We start from the raw sequence: 15,782 nt of genomic DNA on the forward strand, positions 1-15,782 counted from the left end.
GAGCTGTCAACACAGAGCCTGATGTAGGGCTTGAACCCACAAACCGTGAGATCATGACCTGAGTTGAAGTCAGACACCCAACCGACTGAGCCGCCCAGGCGCCCCCGCCCGCCACTTCTTAAAGGTTGTGCAGTGGCCTTAACTGGGTTTGGCCACGTAAACCCCCCACGTGCTCCTGACACCACCTTCATCTCCCATGCCTCCCCTGCGGGAATGGTGAGCAGAAGGCACACAGAGGGACAGAAAGGGTGCAAGGAGCCCACTGCGGTCCAGGCCAGCTCTCGGGGTGAGCAGTGGCCACATCCTTTCCAAGAATTTCTCCAAGAGGTCACCGCCCCGTGCCTGCCCTGCACCTGCCAGCACCTGGCCTCCAGCCTCCACACGTGGCCTGTGGTGAAAGACAGACGGCCTGCGATGCGGACAGATGCAGCCCCTGCCTCCCAGCTCACACACACTGTCTGACAGGTCAGAGAGGAAGATCCTGCCAGAAGGTGGGGCATTAGGAGCAACACAATTAATTTCCTGATATGATGAAGCATCGTCAACCCCCTCTTTCTTAAACAAAAGAAGTAGGAAATAGGAATATTACTAGTAGAAATGTCATTGGAAGCAGAGCCGGCCGTCCAGCGGCAGAGTCGGGGCCATGCCTCTAGTCCCGGTTCCGGGCCACCTCCTCCTGGCGGATGCCTGGCAGTTGGCTGTCTCCAAGTCCTCTGTGCCCAGGGCGCAGTCAGCCCACTGCCAATTACCGAGTACCCCAGAGGCCCTTTGTCGTTCAATGACATTTATTTCTTAGTGAAAATGGCAGGCAAATGTTAACATTTATTAGGATTTTTCTAGCTGATGGCAGTAGAACTGACTTTAACAGCTGGAAATAACTGGGCTATTATGTGGAAATCACGATGGGGGGGGTACGTGGTGAAGACATCACGCACTGTGCCTGCCGTGGGGCACTCGCCACCCTTGAATATCGGCCCTGGCGGAGTCCCTGTAACGCCCCTGGGCAGCTAGAGGAGGGGCCCCACAGCCAACTCGCCTCAGCGTCAGTCGCATGGCCTCCCAGTTCAGGGTCAGTGGCAGGAAGCAAGCAGATGGGGAGCAGGGTCCACTAGTCCATCCAAGGGCAGGGGAAGACTTAACACTGAGGAAGGGGAAAGTATTGGCTGGAAACTCTGAAAAGAACACTGCAAAACCACAATCAATAAATGTTTTACTTTTTGTCTGCAAGATGTAATAATATTATGTCAACCTCATTTGCTAAATTAATATTCATAACAATGTCATTACATTTAGAAACAACCACAAGAATTCCAAGTGTGAATGAGCCAATCATGAATTAAACAAATTATTCACAGCCAGATTACTTCAAAGGCAAATTACTTTTAGAACATCTTCCAAGTATTTATAGGAAAAATGTACATTTAATGTAGCATTTTATTTATTTTTTAATGTTGTTGGATAAGGCCTAAGAAAGAAAAGCTTCCTCGGGTCTTTAAACAGGCCTGGCCAGTGTCGTCCTGAACCCACAAAGAAAGGCTATTAAAACCATCAATAAATCCAGTTCTTTGCACAATGACTGAAATGTTCTTGGTCTCCATTAAATCCTAATTACAGCCGCAGCAACTTCTTACTCAACATGTCTCCGGAGGCAAGAGAAACAAAAGCAAAAATGAACTATTGGGACCTCATCAAAATAAAACGCTTCTGCACAGTGAAGGAAACAATCAGCAAAACTAAAAGGCAACTGATGGGATGGGAGAAGATATTTGCAAACAACATATCAGATAAAGGGTTAGTATCCAAAATCTGTAAAGAACTTATCAAACTCAACATCCCCCCCAAAATAAACAACCCAGTGAAGAAATGGGGAGGAGAGATGAATAGACACTTTTCCAAAGAAGACATCCAGATGGCCAACAGACACATGAAAAGATGTCCAACATCACTCATTATCAGGTAAATACAAATCCAAACCACAATGAGATGCCACATCACACCTGTCAGAATGGTTAACAGTAACAGGTCGGGCAAGGACAGGTGTTGGTGAGGATGCAGAGAAAGGCGAACCCTCTTGCACTGTTGGCGGGAATGCAGCCTGCTGCGGCCACCCTAGAGAATGTAGATTCCTCAAGAAACTAAAAAAAGGGGCACCTGCATGGCTCAGCTGGTTAAGCGTCCAAATCTTGATTTCAGCTTGGGTCATGATCTCATGATTTGTGAGACTGAGCTCCAAGTCAGGCTGTGAACTGACAGCACAGAACCCGCTTGGGATTCTCTCTCCCTCTCTCTCTCTGCCTCTTCTCCCCACCCTCAAAATAAATAAATAAACATTAAAAAAAGAAACTAAAAGTAGAACTACCCTACAATCCATCAATTGCAGTACTGAGTATTTACCCAAAGGATACAAAAATACAGATTCACAGGGGCACATGTTCCCCAATGTTTGTGGCAGCACTATCGACAATAGCCAAAGTATGGAAAGAGCCCAAATGTCCATGAACTGATGAATGGATAAAGAAGATGTGGTATATAGATACAATGGAATACTACTCAGTCATCAAAAAGAATGAAATTTTGCCATTTGCAATGGTGTGGATGGAGTAGAGTGGATTATGTTAGGCAAAGTCAGTCAGTCAGAGAAAGACAGATACCAGGTGATTTCACTCACACGTGGAATTTAGGAAACAAAACAGATGAACATATAGAAGGGGAAAAAAGAGAGAGAGAAGGAAATGAACCATAAGAGACTCCTAATGACAGAACGAGCTGGGGGTTGCTGGAGGGATGCTGGGTGGGGAATGGGCATTGAGGAGGGAGCTTGTTGGGACGAGCACTGGGTGTCATATGTAAGTGATGAATCACTGGGTTCTACTCCTAAAACTAATACTGCATTCCTTGTTAACTTACTGAAATTTAAATTTTAAAATAAATGTAGACCTAAAACATCTTTTGGAGGCTTTCCTATCCAAGGGGATCCAGGGAACTAACTTTTACCAAACAGTCAAGCTCTCTTAGGGATGACTCTTCTGAGCAGCCCTGTCAATTATTTGAAATTTCGATAGCATGATTTTTATTAAAACCCAATGTCAGATTTCTTCAAGATAAATAATGAATAAACCCTGATCGCGTTTGGAGGCCAAACCTCTGTGATCATGAGTATAGGGTCCAGGGTCAGATGGCTCCAGTGCAAACCATTGCCTCTGGACTTCACTGGGCATCCTGAGGCAAGTAGGGCAACCTCTCCATGACTCCTTTTCCTCACGTGTAACATCAGGAGCCCAAGAGGACCCACTTCAAAGGGCCAGGAGGTTGACTGGGTTCATACATGTGAGCATGGGTAACTGTGGTGGGCACACAGTAAGTGTTGACTGTGTGGTTCATGGAAATGTGAATCCGCTGTGGGAACTCGAACCCACAGTCATTATCATGTCTTTCCAAAGTGAGTATGTGCAGGAGTGGACAGAGATGCCTCTTCACCCAGGGTTCTCGGGACGAGGCGAGGGCACATGACACAGGCAACCCCAGCTGGGCGTTCTAGTGGAGAGCCAGAAACATGGGGCATAGACATGACTCTCCCAATGGAGCCCTGAGCACGCTGCTGGCTATCAAATAGTTTCAAGCCTCCCTGTGGTGGAGTATTTGTTTATAGAGAGGAAATGGAGAACTTTTGAGAAACTACATGATTAATTAGTCAACAACTGAGTGGTTGATCTGTGGCAAATGGATGTTTCCTACAGAAGAATCAATTACTTGAATGCCAACTTAGTGTTTTATAAGCCCCTTTAAGATCAAGGTAATTCTTTAAAGCATTCATTTTGTTTGTTAGGAAGGAATGGAAGGGAGGGAGGGAGGGGAAAGGAGGGAGGGAGGAAGGGAGGAGGAGGAGAGGGGAGGAGAGGAGAGAGAAAAGAGGAGGGAGGAAGGAAGGAAGAAAGGAAGGAAGAGGGGAAAGGAAGGGAGGGGAGGGAGGGGAGAATGGGTGGAGAAAATAAGGAAAGAAAGAAGGAAAAAAAACCTACTACCAAAGAATTTGTAGTATGAACTCATATGTGAAAGTAAGAAACCCAGACTCCACTTGGTATGTGTTATGTGTATAAATCTGCAGGAAACAGGCTGGAGGGCACACAGGTGTTTGTCGGAGCCCCACCCCTGACAGGGGAGATTTTCTGCAGGGGAGGGGGGGCTATAGTAGGGGGTCAATGGGGAGTGGGGGAGCACAAGTGTAAAATGAGAAAATTTGGGGGGTGGATCAGCTGGGTCCCTGGAACCTCAAGCTGAACTCACAGGTCCACACCCCACTGGGGGTCCCACAACCTGGATGTGTGTTTGGAGGGGAATGGTGAGGGACCCTTGCCAGAGGAGAAGAAACTCACCTCCATACTGCAGATGGGTGCTATGAACCTGAAGTCTTCAAATATTTTAAAAGTACAATAACAGGTGTTGGTGAAGACACGGTGGAAAAGGACCCCTCATGCACTGTTGGTGGAAATGCAAACTGGTGTGGCTGCTGTAGAGAACAGCATGGAGGTTCCTCAAAAAAATTACAAATAGAATTACCATAAGACCCAGTAATTCCACTCCTGGGTATTTACCTAAAGAATATGAAAATGCTGATTGAAAAAGATATATATGTCCCCATGTTTACTGAAGCATTGTTTATAATAGCCAAATTACAGAAGCAAACCAAATGTCCATCGACAGATGAATGGATAAAGAAGATGTGTGTATACACAATGGAATATTATTCATCCATGAAAAAGATTTAAATTTTGCCATTTGTTACAATGTGGATAGACCTAAAGGGCACAATGCTAAGTGAAATAAGTCAGTCAGAGGAAGACAAATACCATATGATTTCACTCATATGTGGAATTAAGAAATAAAACAAAGAAAAAAGAAAAAAGACCCAGAGTCTTAAATACAATTGATGGTCACCAGAGGGGGTGGGGCAGAATGGGTGAAACAGGTGAGAGGGATTAAGAGTACACTTATCCGGATGAGCACTGGGTCACAGGCGCCTGGGGGGCTCAGTCAGTTAAATGTCTGACTCTTGATTTTGGCTCAGGTCATGATATTCCTCTTTCTGAGTTCGAGCCCCCAAGTCAGGCTCTGTACTGACAGCTCAGAGCCTGGAGCCTCCTTCAGATTCTCTCTCTCTCTCTCTCTCTCTCTCTCTCTCTCTCTCTCTCTCTCTCTCTCAAAAATAAGTAAACCTTAAGGAAAAAAATAGTAACTATAGGTTGACTTCTAGGTAAGATGGAGAAACAGAGCCGGATTTACTTCCTGCTTGAACCAACTAAGAAAATAGAGAAACTATATAAAGCTATGGTTTTCCAGACACAGGATGGAAGGCAGGCAATGAAGGATGGTGATCTCTGAGAGATCACAAACAAACGTGAGTCCAACGTTAGCCCACCTTACTGGTTTGGGACAGTTTCCAGGCTACGGCTCAGAGAGGAAGAAGGGAACCCAGGCAGAGCCCCCGTGGTCTCCCTGAATTGAGGACACAGATGCGGGACCACAGAAGGGCCAAGACAGCTAGCGTTCCAGGACAAAGTGCCAAAGATGACAGAGCTGTGCACAGAAAGAGCTCAAGAGATCTACAGAAATTCCTCCTCTAGGTGTCAGCTGAGTGCTGCCCAGCTTGTATGTGTGAGGAAACTAAGGCTGGGGAAAGAACCACAAGGAAGTCCTAGAAAGAACAATTCCTGGACACCATGACAGGGAGAGTTCCTGTTCTTACCAGAGTGAAAACTCTCCTAATTCCCAGAACCTCAGTAGAGTATACAGAAGGTCTGTGCCCGTACTGGGGGAAATGATCCACAGATTAAATGCTACTCTGGTCCCACCTAACAAATATTAAAAGCAAGATGGGGAACTATCAAATGAGTAACTTAAGCACATCCCAAAATAAAGTTCAATAATATTTAGGGGAAGCACAAGAGTATCCAGAACCGAACAAGGTAAAATGAACTGTCTGGCATCTAAGAAAAAATTACAGGGTATGCAAAAAAGCAGGAAAATATAATCTATAACAGGGAAAAAAATCTACCAACTGAAGCTGATCCAGGAATCACAAAAATGATAGAATTTGTGGGCATGGCAGTAAAAACATTTGTTCTAACTGTATTTCATATGATGGAAAAGCTAGAGGAAATATCATACATACTAAGTACAGATATGGGGTATATTAAAAAGATTCTAACTGAAGGTCTATAAATGAAAACTAGAATGTATAAGATTAAAAGTATTTTGCATGGACTTACAGGAGGTAGAAATTGCTGAGGAAAAGATGTGTGAACATAAATGCATAGTAATAGCAGCCAAACACCTGGAATTTAAAAAAGAGAGGAGAGGGAGGCACAGAGAAAGAATTATAGAGAAATTTTCCCAATTTATTTAAAACCTTATAAGCCCCACAGATGCAAGAAACCCAGTGAACACCATGCAGAAGAAACATGAAGAAAAACTACACATCAAAAGTCAAACTGCTCATAACCAGTGATAAAGAAAAAATCTTAAAAGCAGTCAGAGTAGGAAAACACATGACATACATCAGAAGAAAGAGTGGCAGCAGACTTCTCTCTGGAAGCAACAGAAGCTAGAAGACAGTGGAGCAAAATGTTTTCAGTACTGGCAAACTTGTCAACCCTGACTTTTATACTCAACTAAAATATATTTCAAAAACTGAACATAAAATAAAGACCTGCAGACCTACAAAAGTTGACAAATTCATCCTCCTAGGGTAAGTCCCAAAGTCAACAGCTAAAAACTGGTCAGACCCTTCCATTCTAGTTCAGGGATATAAACGAATTCATCATCAGTGAACCAGCCCTTCAAGAAATATTAAAGGAAGCCCTTCAAGCAGAAGGAAGACTATAGTGGACGGAGGTGTATAGCTACACAACAGAATGAAAAGCACAGCATGGTAATCATGCAGGTAAATGTACTGTTTTCCCCTTGTTGTGTAACAAATTGCCATGAATTTAGTGGCTTAAAACAACACCTATTTATTATCTCATAGCTCCCATAGGTCAAGAGTCTGTGTTTGGGTTAGCGGGGTCCTCTACTCATCGTCTCACCAAACTAAAATCAAAGTTGTAAAACCGAAATCCCTTTATCTTTCTGGCTTTCAGTTGAGGATGACTTGCAGGTCTAAGTGGCTGCCCATGGGTCCTAGCCACATGGCCCCTTCACGGACAAAAGAATCTCTCGTACTTCCCACTTTCAGCTTCTGACCTCCAAACCATCTTTCAAAGGGCTCACCTGACCACCCAGGATAATCTGTCTCTATTAACTCAAGGTCAACTTGTTAGTAGCCTAATCACAGAGAGATCTCATCATATTCACAAACTTCACTCACACTCAAGGGGAGGGGATTATTAAAAAGCATAATGTACACTTGGGTATGACTCCTGGAGATCTTGTGTGAAATCTGCTTCCCACAGTAAATATAAAATGTTCTACTTATTATTTAAATCTTTTTGCGAGCTAGCCAACTATTTAAAGCAATAATAATAATGTATTCTGATATGTATAGCACACATGCAAATAAAACCTATAACAACAAGATCACACAAAGGATGAAGGGCAGGTTGGAAATACACTATTGTAAGTTGTTTATGATATCCGGCTGGCATAATATTACCTGTGACAAGTTGAAGATGTAGCCTATAAACCCTAAAGCAAACACTAATAAAAGACAAAGAATTAAAGCCAATAAACCAAAAAAGTAAGTAGAAGGGAATCCTAAACAGTATTCAGTTGATCTCCAAAAATGCAGAAGAAAGAGGAAAGGAGGGACAGAAGACCAGCCAGAACAAACTGAAGACAAGAAGATGGTGGATTTAAACCCAACTGTATTTATACTCACATTCTCTGCAAATGGTTTAAATGGTACATCTTGGAAAGTGATGGTCAGTAGAGCCCTGCCCGCCGTCCCCCCTTGGTTTCCAGGCCCATGTAATACATTGTACCTAGTGGAGCCATGAGATACAGTGGTTATACCTTCATGGTGTCTGTCACCTTCTGGAGGACGCGCCCTCTCAGGGGATCATCTCCAATTTGATGCCTCCATCTTGCCTTCAAAAGAGGACTCCATTGCTCCCTCAGTCTGGCACCCTCTGAGTAATGGAAAGTTTCATGGGGCAAGTGGATCCCATAAGCACATCCCTGCTTCTCCATCTCCTGTGCTGTTCCGTGGGTTCCTTGACTCATGGTGCTGTTACATGGGATCCCATGTTGGTGGGTCAAACACTGAGCCCCTCAGTTGGTGGTGCTGACTGAGACCCTAAAGTCAGGAAAGACAAACTTGTACCTGGAATATGTGTCCATTGTAGGCAAGATGAATCATTCTGCCTTCCAAGTAAAACAGGTTTAGTGCAATCAACTTGACGCCAAGTGGTTGGTCTGTCTTCTCAAGAGATGATGACATATCAGGAGCTTAGCACTGATCCCTGTTAGCAGAAGATGGGCATTCGGCAGTGGCAGGTCTCTGTAGCAGCCTTATCAGGTCAGAGTCCTGGCTGCTGTGTCCATGGAAACTTGGCCTCTTCTGTAGTCAGTTTGGGTCTGAAAACTGTCTCATGTCTGGAAATTAGTAAAAAAATAAAATAAAATAAAATAAAAATTACTTTTTAAATTGTGACAGTTGCCCTCAGCCTCCTGGTCATCCATCCTTGATTGTGCTGATTACATATCTGAGCAACATCCCCGGCATTCATCTCTTTTGGCCCCTAGGGACACCGTGTTCTACTTACCAGCCCCACAGGTCCCTGAGAGCTTGGTCCCATGGCTATCACTCTGACCTTGTCTTTCATTATAACAATCATGCTCCATCTTGTTTCTGACACATATGTGCCACCACCTGGCCTTGATTATTTGGGAATTGTATAATTTCCATTTCTGTAAGAGAACTCAGTTCTGTCACAGCATATCCTGACAACAGTCCTGCAGAGGAGTCACCACAGAGCTTCCCAATGACACTGGGGCTCGCTTCTTCAGCATGCACCTTATTATGTCAGTAAACAGTTCTCAGAGCTGCCCACCAAATACGGTCATTGGTGAGCTTTCCATCTTTAGATAAGATTTCCTCCACTCTCGTATGCCCACTTCTCTGAGACTTGTGATTCCTTCTTTCACTGCCCCAGCATTTGACATCTCTACCTCAGTTAACATTAACCACTGTTTTCTCCAGGCCTTTTCTTTTCCAGGCTTTTTTTAGAAAGCCATCCTTCAGTATATTAGCACCATCTCCCAGGGGTTTTACAAGGATATTAAATCCTGTACCATGAAAGCATAGTCCCATATTGATAAGCTTCCACCATCCAACTTTATGTCCTCTCCTAATCTAGAGCCCTCAGAATCCTTCCCCATGTACCCTGATCTAGAACTCCCAGAATCTCCCATATACACTGATCTAGAGCCTCCTCTCAGAATCTACCCCGACATATACTGATCTAGAACCCTCAGAATCCTTTCCCTGACATGCTGATCTAGAACCTTCAGAATCTCTCCTCATGTACACTGATCTAGAATCCTCAGAATCCTTCCCCACATATACTCTCCCAGCTTGTGCCAGAGAATGGTGTGGACGTCTTGTAGCTCCCTTTCCTCCCTTCACAGGCCCATCACATCTCCAGTCAGGCTATGGAAGTGCTGAAACCTACTTACTGGCCTGGTGGCATCATCTTGAAGAAAGAGGGAGTACTAGCCTTTAACAGAGAGAAATAGGTTACTTCTGTGGGCCCAGAAGGCTCAGAGGGATCCAGAGATTCAAGACTTTACTGACCCAGACCTCCCCACTGCGGGTCTCAGGATTCTCACTCTGCCCCACTCAGGGCCATGACCTTGGCATAGCAGACTTGACAGAACTGACAATAAGGCTCTCTCAGGGACACCCGCTACCCTTCCAATTAAGTTTGGGGCCATTTAGCACAGCCTTCCCGTTTGGGCTTATTTGGTGATTAATTACCATTAGCCTTCACTATCTTTGTTCAATGGGCCGATTGCCCATCTATGACCCTCCAGTTCTAGCTTCTGTTTCTGAATTACTACTTCCTCCTTAGTTGGCAAATGCCTGACATGTCACTCTAGCCAGTGCATTTGTTTCCACTGGTGTTTCATTCCAGTTGACCCCAGTGAAAGTTAGGGATGACTGCATCAGTGCAGCCCTCCAGGGGCAATCCATGCTCCCCCCACCCAGCCCCAGTGACCAGCATCTCCCTGCCAGGTGGGTGGAGGGTGATCAATATAGGAGTCCAATACAGGCGTGGTGAATGGATGGTGCATAGGCAGATGGCTGCGGGGATGGGTGGGGTTCTCTGGAAGTCCCCCGGGTTAGCCTGAGAAGTAGCTGAGAAACATTGGCACTTCCTAAGCAAAGGTTTTCCTTTACTAAGAACACTATACAGTCAACAGGGATAGAAAAAGCAAGTCTTTGGGGACTTCTGACGTCTCAGCAATTAATAATAAATCTGTAAAGTCATGACTCAAATGAACAGTCACTAACCAAATACATTATGACCCTGAAACACTAAGGTAAGTTCCAATACACTTCAGTCAGAATCAACATCACTCAGAAGGGCCAGAGGAGTCACTCTGCCCCTCAGGCTCTGGAGCCCGGAGGGTGACAGTGTCTATGTCACTCTCAGCACTGCCTCCTTGAGGATATCCATGGTAGGTACCAGGCAAAGCCCAGGAAAGAGAAGGGCAAAAGAGAATTACTTTACCTTGAAAACTCAGGCATTATTTCCAGACCAATTTAGAGTTCCGGACCCTCTCTGTTCTTCCCTGGTCGTTTATCAAATTGCCAGAGAAACTGAAATATCTCCAATTGTTAGGAAGTATCACTGTTTTGAATTTTGACATCCTTTTGTTCATTCAGCTGCCAGCTTGGCAACAATCTTGCAAGTGTGAACACAGGTAGTCCCTGAGTACTCGCCCATCAACAGTCCAAGTAAGTGGCTGAATGACTTACTAGATCTGGCTTGTGATTGTCACAGGGTTTGTTGCTAAAAATATGTGCCCTGTCTAGAGCACCATGTCAAATGTGCCCTGTCACTGTCTCTTCAGAAAAGATCCTCCTTGAGTATCACCAGCAGACAATGAGACAGTGTCACGGACTCGAAAACATTTATCTGTCAGAGCTGAGGCTTCTGCTGATCTTAAGGTTTCCTGAGAGTTGGAGGGAGGACACCCCTGAGTCCAGACCAGAGGAGGGGCCTTGGTGAAGTCAGGGAGATGCTCACAGCTCCATGTTCGTTCCACAAACATTTGTGAGTGTCTGCTATGTTCAGGTGCTGCTGACACCGGAGAGCAAAACCCACCCATGCCCTGTCTTCTAGAAACTTCTAGCAGGGAAAACAGAAACTAATACAAATATATGTGTAGTATATACATATACATGCATGTGTGTGTGCACATAAACATAATACCCAGGAACAAGACTCGGGAAGATCTATGAGGGTCTAGGTCCAGAAAGTTCTGAGAGGGAGAGTAGTGTGATCTGCTCTGGTCTGGGAGGGCAGGGAAGGCTTGCCTGGGGGCCCCCCTGAGTCTCTGCTTATAGCTACGCCTCCCCCCACAGGCCTGGAAGACTGAACACTGGGTTTCCCAGACTCCCTTGCCAGCAGGCTCTGCATGGGGAGGCACCAGGAGGCGGGAAGTCGGAGGCAGGGAGACATGGCCATGATCCTGATGCTGCTGACATGTCAGCCATGGACTCGGGTCAACACCGTGCTCTCTTCTGCGCATTCAGCCCCCAGAAGTGGCCGGGCTTCCTGAAGCAGCCAGTCTTGGAGTCATTCGCCTTCCACTTTCTGCTCAGCCACTCTCACAAGACCTCCATTACCAAGTTCCTGTATTCAATTCCCTCTGTTTGAAACCCTAGAGGAGCCGTTGCTCCCCAACAGCACTAATGCTCAGCTCCTGACAGTTCCGCAAACCAACCCAAACATGGGCATCTGGATGGGTCCCCGGAGGGACGCAAGTTGATGCAAGGCTAGAGACCCCTCAAGCTTCAATAACCATGACAGAGACCCCTCAAGTTTCGATAACCATGACAGAGAACCTCTGGTCTCTCACAGCCCCAGAGCCCATCTACTGAAGGTCAGACCTCACGTCTGAGCAGGCAGGTTGCAGAATTATCATTAACAGACTCAGCTGCAGTTCTAGGTTGTGGGGCTAGAGGTGCACAAGACGCATTTGCCCAACAGCACTTCGGCCCGCCCGCAGCGGGGTCCATGCGCAGATCTGAGGAAAGGCATTCCAAGCAGAGGGAACAGCAGGTGCAAGGCCTCTATAGGGAGCCAGCATGGAGAGTCTGAGGGACAGAGAAAGGCCGGTATGTCCAGAGCACATCAAACGAGGAGCAGCACACAGAGGGACATGGCACCAGAGAGACAGTGGGCCCGGCCGAATGAAGACTCATTTCATTCTGGTTTAACGAAATCCAGTTGATGGTGAAAAGCAGGTGGTTTCCTGGGGTTCTGACACTAAGCACCCAGAGTCAGTGCAGACCCCCCTGGTTCAAGGGCACAGCCTCTGAGAAGGCAGTCACTACTTCAATGCCGGCTATGAATTCAGGGTCCTGAGGCCACCCACACTTCTGACCAGCTGGCTAAATAATGCAGGGGTCGCCATGGCCTCCTTAGGTTTGATAACTCACTAGGATGACTCACGGCATTCGGGACCAGCCAGGTCTGGGGGAGGCCCATATCCTCTCCCTGGGGACTCCCTGGGAACTTGGGATGTGTCACCAACCAGGGCAACTCACTCCAGCCTCAGTCCCCAGTGTCTGTCAGGTTTTGGTCACCATGGCGACACTGGCAGACAGAACCGAGGGCCACATGGTTGGACTGCATCTTCAACGGCCCCCCCGCCCCCAAGGGCAAGCTGGCACCATGTGGGCTCACAGCCCCACTGACCACAAGGCTGGTGTTTCTGGCGTGGGCCATCTTGTCAGCATAGACCATCAAGACCCACCATGAAACACAATGGCACTCCCATCACTTGAGAAATCCCATGGGTTTTAGAAGCTCCATGCTCAGAACCTGGGACAAAGAGCAAAGAAAATCTCTATTATGTAACAGCAGGTGGGTTTCATAAGCAGAGTTAAATTTTAGAAAGATCATCACAGCCGCTAGATGGAGGAGTGGATGGCAGGGGCAAGAGTGGCGTCTAGGTGGGGTTCCAACGAGACAGTCCCTGGGCGGAAACTAGTGTGCTTGTTCCCATCCATTTCCGAGCCTGGTTCTGCAGCCTTCCCGGCGGTTCTGGGAGCTACAAAACACCCTCGTGACAAACCATGTCTCTGCTCAAATTCACCAGATTGCTGTCTGTAGTTTTCTACCAAGAACCCCAAGCGCTGCATGCCTTTATAGGCTCCTACAGTATCTCTTCTGGAAAACAGAATGTGGTGGGGGCCCCAAACACTCAGCACAAAGCTCAAACTTACAAGGGGATGGGAAGCCACCAAATCTTTGTCTGGAGAGAGGTGCAATGGAAGGAAGTGTCCTCTGAAGGGTGGGAGCAGGCTGGATTAGAGGGGGTGGGGGTGGGGACCGAGAGAGACAAGCAGTGTTTAGACAGGATATGGTAGGGGCGCCTGGGGGCCTCAGTCGGTTAAGGGTCCAGCTTTGGCTCAGGTCATGATCTCACTGTTTGTGAGTTCAAGCTTCCCGCCAGGCTCTGTGCTGACGGCTCAGAACCTGGATCCTGCTTCAGATTCTGTGTCTCCCTCTCTCTCTGCCCCTCCCCCACTCACACTCTGTCTCACTCTCTTAAAAATAAAATGTAAAAAAAATTTTTTAAATAAAAAAAAACAGGACACCATAGTTTCCTTTGCGTGGAAGAGAAAGAAATCATCATCATAAAATTCAAAGTTGTTCATGAGGGAGAGCAGTAAACCCCCAAAGTTACAAACTGCCAATTTATGAAGAACGTCCCTTAAAGAAGTCAGTTCCTCGCTGTGTCCTTTCTACTTCTTCCTGAGGTCAAGAGGCCATGGCCTGGCCCGCTAAGGGCCCAGATGCTCAAATCTGATGAACGACTATGTCTCCCTGAAGGGGAAATGGGGCAGTTTTGCTCACTCGGCCCCATTTCCCCAGTTAGGCAAATCTATTTCTTGTACACACATACACACATCTTTTTCAAGAGCCTTGTCTCCCTCTTTCCTCTCGTGCAACTTGTCCTCAGTTCCCGCAGGAGAATGTCCCTCCCTTTGTCCTCCATTTTCTTTCACACGTGAGCCAAGGACAAGTGAGCCCCACAGGGGCCAGTGCCTGATGGTGCCAGCAGCACGGCCACCCGAGGAGGAAGGTAGCCCGACACCAGAAGCACAGTTTCAGGTCCTAAAGGTCCAATCATCTCTTGGAATGTCTCAGGACACACATCTCCCTGCGGACGATCCGCTAGCACCGATCTACGCTACACCATCGTCCTTCCTTAGTTAACCCTAGGCCCCCGCAGGTGTCACCATTTAGTAAAAATGAAAACCTTCCGTAATCAATTTCAGGGATGAGGGATTAAATTACTTACCTATGTGCTAATGTTGCAAGGGAAATGGATTGTGTTACGAATTTTTCTCGCAAACACACAACATGGCATCAATATTATAAGTTTAAATGGCGCTGGTGGGCCAGCCTGGGCACCCAGTTGTATTTTTAGAAGAAAGCGCCTTAGGTCTTCAAACAAATGGACTTCCAAGCTGATTGTGTAAGATTTAATGGATGGAGGCAGAGATGAGAGGAAAGAAAGAGACCAAGTTATGGAGCCAAGAAAGCCTTTATTGGGATCTGTGATTCCCAGGCGAGGTTCCGTGACTCCAGGAAAGGGGGTGTCAGGGAAGTCGCACCTGGTTTAGGAAGGACGGGGTTTTTTGTGGGTGAGGGGGTTCTGGGTTTGGTCTTGGGAGGGCAGACCACCAAATAAGGGCACTTTAGGGACGTGGCGGGATGGGACAGGTTGCTTCCTCTGTCAGGGTAAGGGAAGCTGGAGCTTCATGATTGGCTGTTTTCAGACGGCTCGGACATTCCAGGTCTACGGGTGGGGGTTGTAGGTGCATGGAGTCCTTCTAGGACCCACAGCAAAATGGCCGCTCGGTCACCACCTTAAAGTAACTCTACAGATTGCTGGAAAGTCAGGTTTTGAAAGCTGAACATGGCTTAACTCTTAATGAAAAAAAAACCCTCTAATAAGATGTATGAAGTTATATAGTTATTTTAAGTCTTGTAACGGAGAATTCCAACCTGCATGTTGAACGCATGTGACTTCTGTCCTCACCAGTCCTTGCGTCCTGGGAAGCTGCCAGCTCTCTCTCTCTTCTTCAGAAGCCATCAGCTCGAATTCTGCTGGCTCACAGGGTGAACAAAAGACAAAAGACAGGCTGGAGGCACGAATGCTGCCGTCTGAGTTTTCTAAATATACTTATTAGTGCTCCTTAAAGTATCCTCGAAGCTGGTGTCTTTCTCAATTTAGAGCATCTTCTCACTTGGTTTAGCACCACCGACTCCCTTTTTATTGTTCAAAAGCCAGATGCAGCTGCACTTATTTACATTTTTTTAAATGAATGAAACTCCTAGCCTGTAGACACACCAGAGAGTCTGAAAAGGGCCCCGTTTAAAGCCATCCTGGCGAGAATGCCGGCAGGGGTGGTGGCGTTGAATGAGCCCCCGGGGCAGCACAGTTTACATTTTTCAAGGGATTTTCTTCTTTCACGCGTTTGCCCCCAGCGAGGAGCTGGATCTTCAAGGCTGGCCTTCCGATTACCCATAGCGATTACC

The 15,782-nt window shown here is 46.5% G+C and overlaps 1 long non-coding RNA gene across 1 annotated transcript in view; it reads right to left on the reverse strand.

Annotated features, from left to right (window-relative positions):
* Nucleotides 1-7,859: 7,859 nt before the first annotated feature.
* LOC115288017 overlaps nt 7,860-15,782 on the reverse strand; it is a 28,261-nt gene continuing 20,338 nt past the window's right edge. The window contains exon 7 of the long non-coding RNA XR_003906780.1: nt 7,860-8,589. This is a non-coding gene — a long non-coding RNA (uncharacterized LOC115288017). The remainder of the gene's footprint in view (nt 8,590-15,782) is intronic.

This window comes from Suricata suricatta, chromosome 3 (assembly GCF_006229205.1).
Source record: "Suricata suricatta isolate VVHF042 chromosome 3, meerkat_22Aug2017_6uvM2_HiC, whole genome shotgun sequence".
NCBI classification, from domain to species: Eukaryota; Metazoa; Chordata; class Mammalia; order Carnivora; family Herpestidae; genus Suricata; species Suricata suricatta.